At 41.1% G+C, this 16,237-nt stretch overlaps 1 protein-coding gene across 4 annotated transcripts in view; it reads left to right on the forward strand.

Annotated features, from left to right (window-relative positions):
• Positions 1–16,237, forward strand: part of LOC119131817 (spermatid perinuclear RNA binding protein) — a 39,363-nt gene that overhangs the window by 2,481 nt on the left and 20,645 nt on the right. For 3 of the 4 annotated variants that reach the window (XM_037266560.1, XM_037266558.1, XM_037266561.1), the window contains exon 2: positions 9,302–9,367. The gene's annotated coding sequence lies outside the window, so the exon portion shown is untranslated. Of the gene's footprint in view, positions 1–6,348; positions 6,488–9,301; positions 9,368–16,237 lie in introns of all 4 variants that reach the window. The other variant, XM_037266559.1, reaches the window with a different exon arrangement.

A 16,237-nucleotide genomic window follows, 5' to 3' on the forward strand; every position in this document is an offset into this window, starting at 1 on the left:
GCTACCGTTTGTGTTCAAGTACAAGTAAAGGTCAATGTTGATGTTAGCCGGCCAATGGCATTTCCTGTTATGTGTTAGCATTAAGCTAGCAGACTTTTGTAAGGCAAATTAAGGTTATATATGTGTGGAATGGAGATTTTTGAGCTCTTGTGCAAGCATGTAAAAAAAAAAGTTAGCCACAAATGGCCAGTTAATAGCACAGAGGGTTAATTATTGAGTCAATTATATTTTAACGCATTTTTGTGACTGGCCGTCTGTGTTGGCTTAGTGACTAATGACTTGTTTCCTTTTGGGTTATTTTGGTTAGCTCCAGCCGTCCCCCGACACGCAAGCAGTCACACCTGCCCCGCTTATGTCGAAATGTGGGGTGTCTTTGTTTTGGCCCCGCTGCCCTGGCCTCAGATTTATGTATAGGCTGTTTGGTTGTCGCTTGTTGCAAGTCATTCAATGTTGCTCTTGTGGTGTGCACTGCGGATGCTGTTCATGTGGAGCTGACTGGTTTAGGTCTGGTTTATTTTGCGCCTCTGTTCATATTTGATTTTCCATTTTTACTTCTACAATCGGGATTTCTATGAAGACTTCTACTCGGGACTCCTGATTTACTGTCTCGTGTTTATTTATTCAACAACAGTGTGTTTATTTAAGATGATTTCTTTGCACACACGCATGTGTTAAGAGTGAAGCGACACCCTGATCCCTTCGCTACAGAAAATTATTGCTTTTGTGCTTCATAATATTTTTCAGTTGAGTGTCATTTTTAGCATTTTACTTAAAGGAGACGTAAAGTATTTTTTTTTTTTTTTTACAACATGTTGGCCCAACTAGTCTAAAAACGGCCTTCTGGTTAATATTGCGTTTGTAGAACACTAATTGAGTCTTGGCTTCTCTTGCAGCGGATGTTTGAGGAGTTTCTTCCATGACTGCTTTGATTGTTTTAAATCAGTCGCCGGTGGACATTGATTTCCACTCGTCAAAGCCAAAATAAATGACATGTTGTTAACCCTTGCCCCTGTTATATGTTACTGCGTAATCCATCGGCGCTAAAATGTTTTCCTGTGCTACATAAGGTGTTTTTATTTTTTGGAATGACATTGAACCGCGATCATATTGGATGGTTGCATTTGAAGATGGATTTATCCAGCAGAACTGACCACGACCCAGCTCGACAGATTAAGGACATGAAATTGGCATGGCATATTGTAGAAAGGCGTCCACTGTCCAACTGATACCCGCGTTGAAGGCAAATACTCGCTTTCAATCCCGTTTCGGATTAATTCATGTCCTGCTTTAGACAGGTTGGCATGTCGGAGAGTGATACGGCACAGCGACACGCACTCGCTGGGTGTCTGTCAGCGAAACCGGAGTGTGCCCAGCAGCTCTCAAATTTTAGCACACGCCAGCACACTTCCATCTCATCTGGCTGGGATAACGTAGCGCTAATTCAATTGGCCGCCGCTGTAGTAAAAGCCTTCCTAATTGGCCGACACGGCAGCTGGCTGCTAAGGCTCCGGTAAGCACGTCGGGGAGTTGGCAGAAGGTCCCAGTGGTGCCAAGCAGGAAAGGGTAAACAAAGGGTAGATGACGTGACCGTGCCGTGTTATTTACGCTGTTCAACATGACAAACAACACACACACATTCCTCCATCTGATCATATCTCATTTCATTTGTTAATTGAAGTCACCCCCCCTCCCTTCCACTTCCTCAGAAGCAGCCTTGCTTGCTTTTGTCACACCAGCATGTCTCAGGAAACATCTTTCCAACGGATTCAGGAATGAAGCCGTGATCTCTTTCCCCCCCCAACTGCCACTGCAGCAGTTCCTGTTTCCTTTCACCTCAGTGAGGAATCCAGCAGTGACATAGACAAGGGATAGGGGGGGGGGGGGGGAGTCACAGAGTGTGGAAGGTTGCCCATGTAAGGTTTCCTGCACCTCACGCAAAACCTTGAACCAAACTTCCCTGGCTGTTCTCATGAACTTCGACTTAAGCGTGTTTTCTTAACATGACGTATATCAAGACATGCATACATTAAGTCTAGCTTATAATTTATCAGGATGTTATGTTAACATGTGAGCATAACTATGATGTTTCACCTTATATGTTAGCATTATGCTAACAGGATATTGAAGTTCCAATGTATTAAATAACGGCACAAATGCTAAAATGGCTGGAAAGCACACACATAGATGAGATAGAACTGTAATAAAACAATCCCAGCGTTTATCTTATACTGCAATGATAGTTGGCTTTATTAAAAACATTCTTCTTGTCACTGCTGGCACCAAATATTAGAAAGTGTTGGCAGTTTAGATGTGACAAAAAATATGTATTTTTTTTCCCCCCAATATTTCTAATGGCTATAGAATGTCATGGTATATTTAAAAACATCGGGCGTATTGATTTCATATTTATCCGTTGTCAAATTTGAGCTTCCCCCTCCCTGTTGACATGTGACATGAATCAAAATGTTGCGTTTCTGAAGCACAATTGGGACGTGAGGCGTTGAAGGGAGGAATGTGTTTACTGTGACAGTTGGATATGCTGTCGGCGATCCAATCTGTGCTATCACTTTTCTGCTGTGCCTCACTCTGTCGGTGCTTGCACAAGCTTCTCACACGCTGTTGGTGTCTTCTAACACACTGTATACACATCTTGATAACCCATTTAAACAGGTTCCTGTCTCCGAGCGGGGCTCTCCATTTTTTTTTTTTTTCTTTTGTCACCTTCGACCACTTCCTCTTTTTGCTTTGCTACTGTGTCGAAAAGAGCTTAGAGCAGGGAAATCATAGCTTACCCTAATTCAGGCTTCCTGGAAGACCTTAAAGCAAGCAGACCAAGTTCGGACTCCAACTGGATGTTTGCCAGTTTGAATCCTGTTATGGTTAACTGTACTCCTGTCGTAGTGCCGCAGAGCAAGGCACCGCTCAGAAAATAATTCTAAAATACTTTTTGTTTTCCGTGATGCTAACGACAGTTTCCTCTCCGCCGCTGTGACCTCTTGACTGTTGTCAGCCGATGAATTGTCGCTTTCATGTTAAGCTGTGGCGAAATGCCCCCATAATTGGTCGTGCAGATTATCAGCGAGGTTCCCTGCGTGTGTGTGTGTGTGCGTGTGTGTGTGTAAATTGCCTTTATCTGATTAGGACATTTATCTAATAAAGGACGATTTATGGCATTGGGCTCTCTCCGCTCTGCACACGCAAGAGTAGAGATAGGTAGAGCCATTAAAGCAACGTGCTTCTCTGTTTACTATTGACAAAAATATGGATGGCAAGAAGCAGTTCTTTTTTTCTGGACAGAGATTTGTTTGGCTATTAACTGGCCCATTGCCATTTTTCGGAGGAAATACGGTGAATGCGTCGTTCTTGGCTCGTATATACCGAAAGCTGTACTTGCTTTATTTACTGTAGGGAGGAAAATCTAACTCAGTGGAAGCAACAGAGCATGTACACAGCCCTACAAACGAACAAGGCTGGCACTGAAGCTTAGCCGTATTTCTCCAGAGATCTTTTGGAGCCGTATCGTCGTCTCACTTCAGCGCGCACATCCGCTTCGGCCTGCCTCGCGCACAGGCCGCCGTCACTCGGTTACTTGTTTGTTTTTTTAAGTGGACTATCAACAAGTCAAAACATCTCCTTATATTTGTTATGAGTCATGTTATTGAGCAAATGGAGGGGAAAAAAATAACCTTCGGTGGATGTTTATTCAAATTTTAAAGCTACAATATAGCCACAAGTTTAAAAGACTGGTTGTAAGCTAGCTTTTTTTTAGCTAGGTTGTTCCTACAAGCTATTATAAGTTCCATTTTTGGTTGTATGTTTATCTTCACATTTTTTTTCCCTTTATGTCGTAACTGGCACCATTTTGTGGTGGAATCACCAAAAAAAAGGCCAAACACACTTGTGGGGTTAATTCCGCATATAGCTGACTTGACTGCGACCGCTATGTTAGCGTCGGTCTTTTCATAATGTCGCAAGCCTTCGCTCACTCACCCACAAATGACTCATTGATCCGCAGCCTTGACACTTTGTCAAGGCTGATTGGTGTCTGCCAGCATCTCTTACAAACACCCGCCAGCGTTCTCCATCTCAGTAGATCCAACTTGCATTGAGGACATTGCAAAATCCATCCGGGCTTTAAAATGTGCTGCCTTTGCCAGAGTGTGAAAGTAAAGCAAAACACAACTAGCATCTGTTAATAACCTTCAACAAACAAGTCTCGTGGTGTTATCAGAACATGTCTGTGGTAATTGCTTTTTCTTGTCAACTTGATCTGTTTATTGGCAATGTTTGCTGTCCGTGGTGCTGAAAAAGCTTGCGATTGTCTGCTGCCTTCTATCTTATCGCAAACCAGTAGTCTTAAGATTCTCAACATCAAGCGAGGGAAGTGAGAGAACAGACAAACGACAATAGCATCACCATCTGCTGCTTTCAGAGGGAAGAGTAAGAAAACAAAAGATGAATATTTTAACATGATCAATCCGTATTAGCAACTTGAGTCTATTGTGTGACAGCATTTCTAACCTCTAATATTGTAGAATATCTCTTCTTCTGGTGTTGCGAAATCCTTTTCATAATCATTAAACCGGCTAAATTATTGCTAGCACGTCAGCTTTTACGCGCATGCTAATGTGTCAAGATATACAAGCGGTTATGGAGACGCTTGGTAATAGCCAGCAATGCACCGTTAACCTCAAGAAACAGGAGCATTTCACCATCATAAAAAATCATTTCAAAGAAACAATTTGTATGTTGCTTTCGTCCGACCATAACATGCTCGAGTCATTTTAGCAACGGGACCTCCAGTTGATCCGAAATGCGGATTGTATGTTGAGGTCAGCTCAGGCAGCCGAGGCTATTTCCGTTGCCTCTTGTCAGCCACACTGCCAATTTCAGAGCAGCACTTCAGGTTAATCCATTTAGCACGCCTCCCGCCTTGTATTGCTTTCCAGCGTGGAATCATCTTAAATAACCGTAGTTTGATCCACTTTGGCAACACTTTGGAATATTAGAGGGAAGCGCAATTGTGATTTAGTAACATAATGTTAGACGGTAAGATAGCCGTCTATATTTAGTCTCGGTTGGAAGAAGCATGCCTTCGAAAACGACTTGCGGGCTCACAGTGTGAACATTTTAATTACTGCTCGGAATTGCTGACCAACACCTTTTTAATGGTTTACGGGTTGGCTTTATTGCCGCTTTGTCAGCCGGCATAACAGGAAACAACTCCTCAGACGCACAACCGGATCAGATTTGTTTTCGTTTACATCAAACAGTCGTGGATTTAATTACGCCTCGTGGCTAAATATAGATGAAATGTGAATTCTGATTCGGGTGAAGCCTCTCAAAAGACATTTTTGGGGTATGTCTCATTTCAGTTTGTTGTGTATTGTTCCGCCGAAAACAAAGCAGAGAATTAGATGGCTGGATAATAAAGCACTTGGACTGCCTGAACCCGAAGACTTAATAGCTCCACGCCGCCTCTCAGCTTCTCATGTTGACGTGTTTTACGTTGATGGCGGATACAAAATCAATGCAATAGCGTTTTCCTCCCTCTGTGGGAATTGTGTGACCCAGTTAGCTTCTCCAGCAGGCAGCAGCAGAGTTATTTTTACATATTAACAGGAGACAATACTTTGTCCTCTGCTCGTCCTCCTCCCGTCTCGCTGTTTTCTCTTTGCTCTTTATCTTCCATCGGAGCCAGTCGCTTCCTTTTAAACTTTCTCTCTCTTGGCTTCCAGCCAACATTGGTTGGAGAGTCATCAGCTACTTGCCTCCGTTGATAGCTCAATATTTTGGTAAATGAGGTAGATTACAAATGCTCAAGCGAGCGTAAAAGCAGAGCATAAAAAAAGGGACTGCTGATTGATATTTGCTTGACTTGTTGTCATTTGGACTGACAATTATTAGATGTTGTTGTTCATGGCGCCGATTCGCTCGAATCGTTTTTCAGTCGAGTAGACTGCATCATAAGAGATTTTTAAAAAAGATGCCAAGATGCTTGTTTGCTAATGGCTTTTCCAGCTACTCGAGCAATTTCGTTATACATCACATGATGCAGACGATTAAATCGGCTAGCCGATTAAATTGAATCGGCTAGCCGATTCAATCGACCGATTATGGCCCCTCGAACATTGGCCAAAATAATCGGTCAAATGATTGATTTTATCTTTATGTACGCAAGTACCACTCGTCTCATTATTTGTGCTGTACCAATTGAAACGATATATATAGGTTTCTATATTGATCCATCATGATTTCAATTTCAACGATGAAAAAAATAACGGCTGCCTATTTTTTAATTTAGTCTTTAATTTGAAGCCTTCCCCTTCCTTCTCCTCTGCTCTCCAGAGAGTTCAAGGGAAGAGAGTGTAGCTGCAGGTGTCGACAGGTCGTCTATTCACCTCCTAATGATGACGGATAGCCTGACTGCGGCGAGCAAGAACGCAAGCAGAAGCTGAGCGATTCGAGGAGATTAAGAAATAGCAACGTAAGAACAAACTGTGTTTATATTTGTCTGCTGCTGGGCAGGTGGCGGGACTTAAATGTTTCTGTCCTGTTTGTCATCTGCCCGATAGTGTGTGCGTATATTTCGAGGGAGAGGTCACTAAGTGCACGGCCCAAAAATTACCCCCCGCCAAAAAATGTCAGGTTGTTGCTCTTTACATGCAGTGTGGAATGACACTTGATTTTGTCTAAGGTCTCAGCTCTCTGATAACTGTCATCGTCCTGTCTTAGTCATCAAATAAAAGTGTGAATATAGGCTTGACAGGAAGTGTGAGCAGCCCCCGCCTAACCTCATCACAACACACACAGTAAAGTCTCACCCTTCCGAAAATGAAGCCTTGTAGCTATGGCAACCATGAATGAGTGGCGATGCCCGGGCTGGGTCCAGTTCTGGTAAGCCTGGGTTGAGACCTTGCCATGATTTCCTCATTTCATATTGACACGAGGCAACTTTGCAGGTGCTAACACCAAGGGAGCTTGGAAACAGTGATGTCTTTGTAATTGGCAAATCTCAACTGGGGCTCACTGATGAATGATTCATTTGTGTGTGGCGGTGAGAGCCATGTCTGATTTTAGAGTCTCGACACTCATCAGCTGGTTGGTTCGTCGGTAACTGATATGTGCGGTACTTTTGGCACTCTTGCACTACAGTTGGTGGAGCCACTTTTTTTTTTTTTTGATGGGTCAGCAGTAATGCGAATCGCAAGAACACAACCGGCAGCTTTCCATGTTTGTCTTCCAAAAGCCCCTCCCACCTCAGTTTTTTTCCTCAACCACTTTCAATGCAATTTTTCTTTATTAATAAATTTATAAATAAATATTTTATTTTTTATTTTTTTAGTTTATTTGACAGGGACAGTGTACATCAGGGAATCTTTCTGTAGGGGCACCAGGAATTAGCCATATACATCTGTTTGTTTTTATATATTTTAAAATAATAATAGTAATATTTCTGTAGATGCACCAGGAAGTAGCCATATCTGTGTACATTTTATATATTAAAAAAAATAAAAAAAATAAATAATAATAAAATACTGGTATGCAATAATGAACAATTCTGCAGTTGCACCCAGAATTAGCCACGAATTAGCCCCATGCATCTGTGTGTGTGATATCTGTAATTCAATACTGGCTTATTGGAGTTAGCGTTGCATGTAAATTTTGCGTGATGGAAATGAGGATAAGGGCACTAGCACATCATAATTACACTTAACTCTGTACGAAGATTAAGAAGGATTAGCATTTTGATTCGTATTTCACCGGGTGAACCTAACGGTGGTTCAAATGGTTTATTCTGTTCATTCTAAAGGACAATATAATCTCTCATTCAATTTAGAATGATGAATTATGGGTGCTATGTTTACTACGAGATCTCATACCTACTCGCGATGGAAGAGACCATGACCACAACACACACTGTTTGCATAGCAGACATAAGAGTCAGGTCTGAGGGCAAACGGGCTCCTGTGGAGCATTCCCGAGCAAAAACTGCTTGGCTTTCATCCATGTGATCCCAGATCCTGTGGCTGATAAGGTTGGACTTTAGTCTGAGGTGTGTTAAGGGTAGACTAGTCCACATAAAAAGGTTTGAAACGGCTCAGGTGTGATATGATTAAATATTGAACATGTTTGACATTTCCAACTAAAAATCTGCTCTTTTGTCATTGATTGTTTGCGAACAAGGAAGTGGCTGTAAATAAAACAAAATGTCTCGCCAATGTTTCCCAGATGTCAAAAATTATTTTCTCAAGCACGCCTTTTGTTGACAGCTTCCCCTTTTTAAAAATGCTCACGCCTCTGGCAGTTATGCCATTAGCATGTAATTAGTTTGACAAAATGAATCATCCCGCTCTTGTTGTTTTTTTTAAATCACAAAAACAATTTGAACGAGTAATTGTCACTGTGTAAATAGAATCCATTTTGACTCCAAATAAACACACAAACACTATTAAAAATGTGTGAAAATGAATTGGCCAAATGTGGTTTTAGTGAACGCTAAGCTAGGATGTTTATACTGGAGCAAAAAAAACCACAACTGATGACTGGAAACCAGTTGAACTGGCCATAATAATAATTGCCCAACCTACACCCACCCACGTTAGACATGCAGCTCTTAACAAAACGTGAATGCTTGAAATGACACACCACACACACACTCATTTGTGTGAGTTTCATGTTTGTGCATGTTTGTGTGTTCCTTGCACTTGTCAGGTTTACTGCCAAGTTGGGAGGTGCGTGGAACTATAAATTAGCAATATCGGTTAGTCAAATGGAAAATCTTGCAATATTTTGTTGTTGCCATGTTAGACATATTTTCAATTTTGCCTCTATTATTGTACATGATGCAATTTCTAAATTGCTCCCTGACCAATGATGATTGGTGTTTTATTTTTAAAAGTCAAATACATCAAGTTTATAATGGGTTTTTTTTATAACGATGACCTCTCTACCCTGTAATTTGTTTACAGGAAAGGTGAGAATGGAAATGAGGTCGGACTTCTATCATTAGCAAATTTTTTTTAAATGTGAGAATTTCTGTCCTCTTAATGAAACGACACTTCTTGTCTTTATAAATGTAACACTATAATTAATTATTGGGACCAAACAAAATTTCAAAAATTTGATAATGATAAAATACAAAAAGATGAGCATATCTAAATTCAAGTATTGTTTGGTGCATTGGATTTTACTTTTTTTTTTTTTTTTTACGATTATGCCAGTTATCGGAATTGAATTCCGATTAATTGCACAGCTCTATTATATGTGATCCATAATATTATCTATTCTTTGTCCATAGATACCAAAACCTGACCTGAATCCAGAAGGAAAGTGGTCCAAAAACAAGAGTGGAGGACAGTTGGAGGTGAGGAAGACTTTCAAACATTTTGTCATGTCTCCAAAGTTTTCAATGTTTTGTAAGAATTTGTCAGGGTGTCATCATTGCTAAAGTCTAGACATCCTGAAAACAAGACTTGCCCTGTTGTGGAATTTTATTTTTTTTTTTTTTCTCTCACCCCTGTTGAGTCCAAGACCCACCGATTGAATGATAACGTGCGTGTTTGCGCTTGTGTTTTTGATTTCAATCCAAAGTTCAAGTAGAAAGATCCAAGAAAATGTAACACAGAATCATTCTGGAAAATGATATGCTAAATGTTCCGCTAATGGAGAATAATTTGCAAATTTCAAATTGACAGCTTGGGGAGAAGTCAAGCACTGTTTTCACACACGCACTCACAAGTACATGAAGTCTTTACCTAAGTGTGAAATTTGGATCCCAACAAAGATTTTCTTGCTCCTCTGTGATCTCTAACCTGCTTCGAGCTTCCAACCAAACCTCACCTCCTAAATAACTAAACCATCACTTTCTTATAGTTATTTATTATTCCAAAAGTCATCTTGGGTGTGTTTGTAAATCATTTTAAGTTTTTGCAAATGATCCGGCCGCTGTCTTCATTGGGTAGATGGAAAGCAGCTTTCAAGCTACTTACCCGCCAACCTTCCCCCCTCTCATCTCAGTGGGGGTGTTTGTTGGTCTGCTTGTGCGTGTTTATGTGTTAAATAATTGATTACTGCAGAGGTTTAGCCGATTCCTTCGTAGTGAACCAGACGCCGCCGCCTTTCATGTGTGGGCGGCGACTGCTGCTTTTAAGTTGGGATTTAAGATTTTTTTACTCAGCTGTACGCTTCAGTTTGGTTTGGACGCCAATTAGAGCACACTGAAAGGAAGTGAAGCTTCACTTTCATGGAAACGGAGTTGCACTAAGTGTGATTCTTTCTTTTCTCGCCATGCTTGGATTGCTTCTTTCGTCCCAGGTCTTCACTAAATGACTTTGTCTCTCCACTTGAGTTGATACTTCTTTGTCATTTCTTCTCTGGCTTTTCTTTCCCCTTCGCCGCAGTGTCCTTGAAAAAAAGCTGTGACTTTGCCGGCGAGCAGCAGCAGCAGCAGCGAGCGAGCGAGCATCCCTTCGTCGACACACACAAACACGCACGCGCCTTAAAATTCTATAAATAATTCATGATCATTAAAGTCTGCCTGACTTCTTCCAAACATTGTTAGGAAAACCTGCGTCTGTTTCCTGTGCCAAACTTGAACTCGCATATTTTGCACACTTTTAAAAATAAATCGAGCCAGATTGTCTTTAAATCCGACACCGTGTCTCAATTAATGGCTAAGTGTTGCCTCCTCCCAAATAAGTGCTTGCCCTGTAATTAGCCTCTCTCCTCAAATAATGTTCATCCTCCCTAATAGACACACACAGACATCAAACAGTCATCCTACTTGAACTTTGTTGCTAACCAAAACAGCAGCACCTATCAAGTTACGTTAACAATCGATTGCAGTGTAAATACTGCTGAAAAATGTGTTCCATTAAATCGTATTTATTTATTCCATGCAGTCTCATCATGTCATTTTAAAAAATGTTTCTTGACTCAGTGTTTTTAAATAGTGGAAAAAGATTTTCAGAATAGATTTCTTTTTTGGGGGGGGATCCCAGTCTCCAGATACTGCCATGTCAATTTAATCTAGTAAAATTTCTTGCAACACACGTCTCTAGTGATTTGTGTGTTGCGTTTTTGTGCAGTATTTTTGGTTTCTGTCACCACGACGTGATACTGCTGCCATTAAGAGCTGGATTGAGTCAGCTTAGTCCCCACCGAAGACGTAGGTGCCGAAGGCCCGGCTTGTTAACACGGAAAAGCGCCGCCGCTCCAAAGCCCCCATTTGCCATTAAGTCGGGCATTCACTATTCTCTGCCTATTGTCAGCTTTTTCCAACGCTTTTAAAATATAGATGAAGCCTTATTGTGTTGTAAGACGAGACGATAAAGTCGCTCTGCACCGTTTGTTCTCGTCGCTTTCCATTAGAAGTCACAAAGCATTTCTGTCTGAAGTCACAGCTAAATATTTATTTTAAATGGCCGATTTCAGGTCGCTGTCTTATTAATATGCTGATATGTATGACAGTATCTCAGCGCCCTCTCTCATTGTGCTGTGCTCAGCTGAACAAAAAAAAAAAAACGCTTCCGTAGCCATGGTGACCAATCCCAAGGGGAAAAGTTGAATGAAGCTGACTCGCTTACTGACTGCCTTTTCCCTTCATTGTCCCGTGCGCATTTGCAATTTGATGCTTCCTTTGTCCCACAACGCCACACTCGAGGATCATAAGTGCGACTTTCCTGCCAAATATAGCTCTTTTAGGAAGGAGGCTGATTTTGTATTTATTTATTTTACCTGATTGTTTGGTTGTACTCGTGACCAAAGATTGTGCTAATTTGACCTTTGGAAGAAGAAACATGAATAATATTCACACAGTGTTGTCAGGCTAGACTTTAAATACATTCAGCGCACCCCGAAAACCACAATCAGTCTTCCTGTCTGGTGCTCAGTCCCATCTTTTCCCCAGAGTTGAAGAGCAAGACAGGAAGTCTTTAATGAAATGGCTTCGTGGAGCACACTACCTTAAATTGAGGCTCACTTGCTGGGGGGGGGGGGAAAAAAAAAAACTAGCTTGAGTATACGTATGCCCCTGTTCCCAATAATAAATAGTCAAATAATCAACCCAATAAATGATTTTGATGGATTTTTCTCAAATTGGCTTCTCAATAACCAACAGTGGAAAATACAAAATAAGAGTGATTTAAAAAAGATCCATTTCTACAATCGACTAAAAGCACCTTTTGCTTTTATTATCTGCTCATCTGCCGCCACACACCGCCGCTTTTATTCATGAGAACGGAACACCGGGATACCTTACAGTGACGTGGATGTGTGCTCGCCAGCCTGCTTTTGAGTGTTGTGGAGTAAAACCCCCATTAGGGAATTAGATCACATCTGGACAACCCTCACTGTCGTGCTTTTACTTTTTATTTCCACTAGCAGGGCTTTGTAATCATAATGTATACGCACCATGTTTTTCCTAAATTGTATTCTATTTTTCCCCCAAACATACATTCTATTTTTTATCTCTTAATGGACAAAAAAAAAATGCAGTATATAGTTGAGAGGTAGAAAAATTAGATGAATAATTCTTTGTTTTCCCAAACACGCTTTTTTTTTTAATCTCTTAATGGGCAAAAAAAATGCAGTATATATTTAAGAGGTAGAGAAATTAGATGAATACTTTTTGGGCTTTATTGGTTATTGTAGTATTGTCATATTTTACTTCATTGTATTTTAATGTACTTTTTTTTCCCCACACAAAGCAGGTGTGTGGTTAACACATCTGCTTGTCACTTCTCCGATTTACGCACATGAGCTTTCTCCGGCTTCTCCAGCCTGCCTCTCGCGTACCAAAAACATGCCTGTCATTTAAAGACTTTAAACTGCCCGTAGGTGTAAATGTGAGCGTGAATGCCTCTTTTAAGTGTCGTGTGATTGGCTGGCAACCAGACCAGTGTGTACCCTGCCTTCTTGCCAAATGGGAAAGCCTCCAGCTCTCTTGTGGCTTGAACGAGGTTTGGTGCCATAAAAATTGGATGAAACTCTATTTTTGTCTTCGTATTTATTTTTTATATCTATATTTATTATTATTATTATTTACATTTGATTTAGACTGAAGCAGTAAAAATGTGAGGAGTGAAGATGCTTGTGTTTACACACCTCAGCTTGTGGGCCTCCTTAATCATTTGAGGGTCTTTGTTTAATAAAAAAAAAAAAGACAGTGAAACATGCAAAGGCAGGGTTGTGGGGCTGTGGACAGCTTTGTGTTGTTTTGGCTAACGCGAGCTTAGCACTGAAAAGCCTTTCAAGCAGGATTAAGCTACTAAGTGTCAATGGATCAGAGAACCAGTCCAAAGACCACTTGGATATAATATTATGGCACTCAGTAACATTGTCTACTGTTCCAAAAATGTTTTCCAGTCCACAATAATTTGTTTTATGACTAACATGAATGCAAGTAAACACACTTGCTATATATATTTATATGGACAGTAAAGAATACGGGGCCTTGGCAGCTCAGAAAATGCCATCTGGTCCTGCTGAAATCAACACAGCAGGAGCCCAGCAATGTGCATGTGTGCAACCGCACGACTATATCGGTACACTTGAAAAGACTCTTTTTGTTATTCAGCTAATGTGGCCGATCACCCTGACTGTTATGATCCACTCTCAGCAGGATATCTGCATGCACACCATCTCCATTTCAATAATCAAGAAGACAGAGTTACACTCCTCTGTCAATGTTATCTCCCTTCCCCGAAAGCGCCATCAGCATTTATTTATTTTTGCCGACTCATCAATACCGAACTGACCTCTGTTGGCCTGCGGCTGGACCCAGTCAAGAGTGAGTTACAGTCGACGAATGCTAAAATAAATAAAACATATGCACGGTGACAGTGTTATTCCTCAAATATCCACAGTGGCCACTAATGCGCCCTTATTGATTTAGTTTGCCTGCAGTTGGACCCAAGTTTAAAAAAAAAAAAAGATTTGTGTGTATTCATGAAATATCCATTATGTCTCAGGCAGGGGTCATCAATTACTAGTATGGGAGGTCCACTTTAGGGAAAACCTGTCTTCAAGCCTCTTTAAGCATAAGTCACAAATATTTTGCCTGCTTGCAGGTGCTAAAGTAGTGCAGAACCTTTTTACTCATATCCCAATTTTAGTGGCCCTACTCTAAAAGGATGGCTTTCATATGTCAGCATTTAGGGATCATGCAAGAAATGAGTCTGCTTCGCTTGGAGTAGAGTAGAATGGTCGGATGGACTGTGATGGATGTTAATGGCAAAAAGCCTCAAAATAAGCTCTCAGGTAGTAGAGCACCTGTCTGTCCTCCTGTCTCACCCTCATCCAGCAAAGCTGAGCAAACACATTTTCCGTTTCATTATTTTCACACGCGGTAAGACAGGAGCAACTGGAAAACGGGCTCCTGCATCAATTGAGTTTGTCGAGCGCGCCACCTGCTCCCGACTTTCATTATTTGTGTGTTTGTCCAACTCATTATCGCACATTTTTGCATGTTTATCCAGATGCAAATGTCACAAAGCCAGTAAACCTGGCACTGCCGGAGCTAGAGGGGGGCCGCGAGGGCACTGTTCCTCCCCGGAATTTAATTCTCCAGGTCCAGGCCAGACTTTTGGGTATTTTCTGGGGTTTGTTTCTCCCACATTTCTATTTCTAACAATAGGGAGAGAAAAAAAACCCGTCATGATATTTTAATTTTAATTTTTTTTTTTTGCTGGATATCCTGAAACCAGCCAGTAATAATCCAACTTTACCATTTGTTTACCTACTCCAAATCAGTTAAACAGAGATCTTGTAATAGTCCAAATCAATTCTCAAAAGCAGTTCCGTTGCCACTAATTAACACTCACTGTGGCTTCCCTCCTCTCTGTCTCTTCAAGGCCTCATCCCTTTTGATGGTTATCACAAGAGAAAGGTGTAAATTGCCGTTCAGAGCCATATCAGCAATTCTCCCACACTATCTATCCGTCATCTTAAAATCACTTCCAGTCCCTCCCGTTATCCCCCGCCTGATTCCTTTCATCCCTGTAGGGAAAACCGGATTTAATGACCAACTGATAGGGAGGACACGATAGGCGACTTACTCGCCTTCAGAAATAAATTCGAAGCAAACTGAAGTGATGACGATGTTGACGCTTGGAAAAAATGGGGTTTTTTTTGTCCCATGTGCACATATGTGTGTACGTCCAATTTCCGTCACCGGGGTTAATGACCGAGGGCTTCTCCCAGTTTTCTCCTTCTCTTGAGAAAAAAACCACAAACGCACACTAATGATGTGTGAAAAAAAAAAAAACTGGAAGGAGAGTGGCGAGAAGATGATTGTGTGGAAGAAACTCCCAATGGTGCCAGGCCCAGTGGGCAACAGTGCATTTTGTTTTTTTATATGGTGTTGTGGCAAATATTCAGCCCTTTATTTTTCATTTTTATTAACACATTTTTGATGGATTATACCAGGGATGTTCCATATCCGTTTTTCTAACCGATACCAGTTACCGATACCAAGTATCGATACCACCAGTAATTTTAATTTTTTGATTTTTAATTTTATTTTTTTATCCAGACCTAGATATCCCATTATAGTATATTGTGGCCCATGCGAACCGACTTTATTTTTCTGTTTACAATACGAGCAGTAATTTTAATTTTTTGATTTTTAATTTTATTTTTTTATCCAGACCTAGATATCCCATTATAGCATATTGTGGCCCATGCGAACCGACTTTATTTTTCTGTTTACAATACGAGCAGGTTTTGTTACCAAGGTGTGTTTTCGTCCAACCTTTCAACAAAAAAGGTTTATGGCGGTCAAATTTTAAGATTCCTCAAATAGTTTTTGTCCTTTCGTGCTTCACTCTCACGTCAAACCTTGTTTGGCTGCAATGGTGAAATTAGGCTCCTCCTCCTTGTTCCCTTTAAGGCACGTTGTTTACGTAACCTGCACTCAAATCACGTGGGGACATTTGTAGGCCAAGCCATGATGGACGAGAGGTTCCCCCCCTCGTGTCAATGTAACAGGCAAATCACAAGTGCACAGAGTGTCGCTGCCAGGTATGTCAAGGAGCTAATTGTCAGTGTTGCAGGCCAGTGGCTCGAAGCATGGAGGGCGATTGCTGCTGGCGAGAAAATAAGGAACCAGGCACTCTTGTTTATGGTTCCCCTCTGCACCCTTTTTCCAATTGGCCTCCCTTTAAACGCTTCCTTTCTCCCGTCCGTGTTCATTATGGAATCTGCCCTTCTTTCTTGTTTAGCTGCTCTATGCGTC

This window comes from Syngnathus acus, chromosome 12 (genome assembly GCF_901709675.1).
Source record: "Syngnathus acus chromosome 12, fSynAcu1.2, whole genome shotgun sequence".
Taxonomy (NCBI): domain Eukaryota; kingdom Metazoa; phylum Chordata; class Actinopteri; order Syngnathiformes; family Syngnathidae; genus Syngnathus; species Syngnathus acus.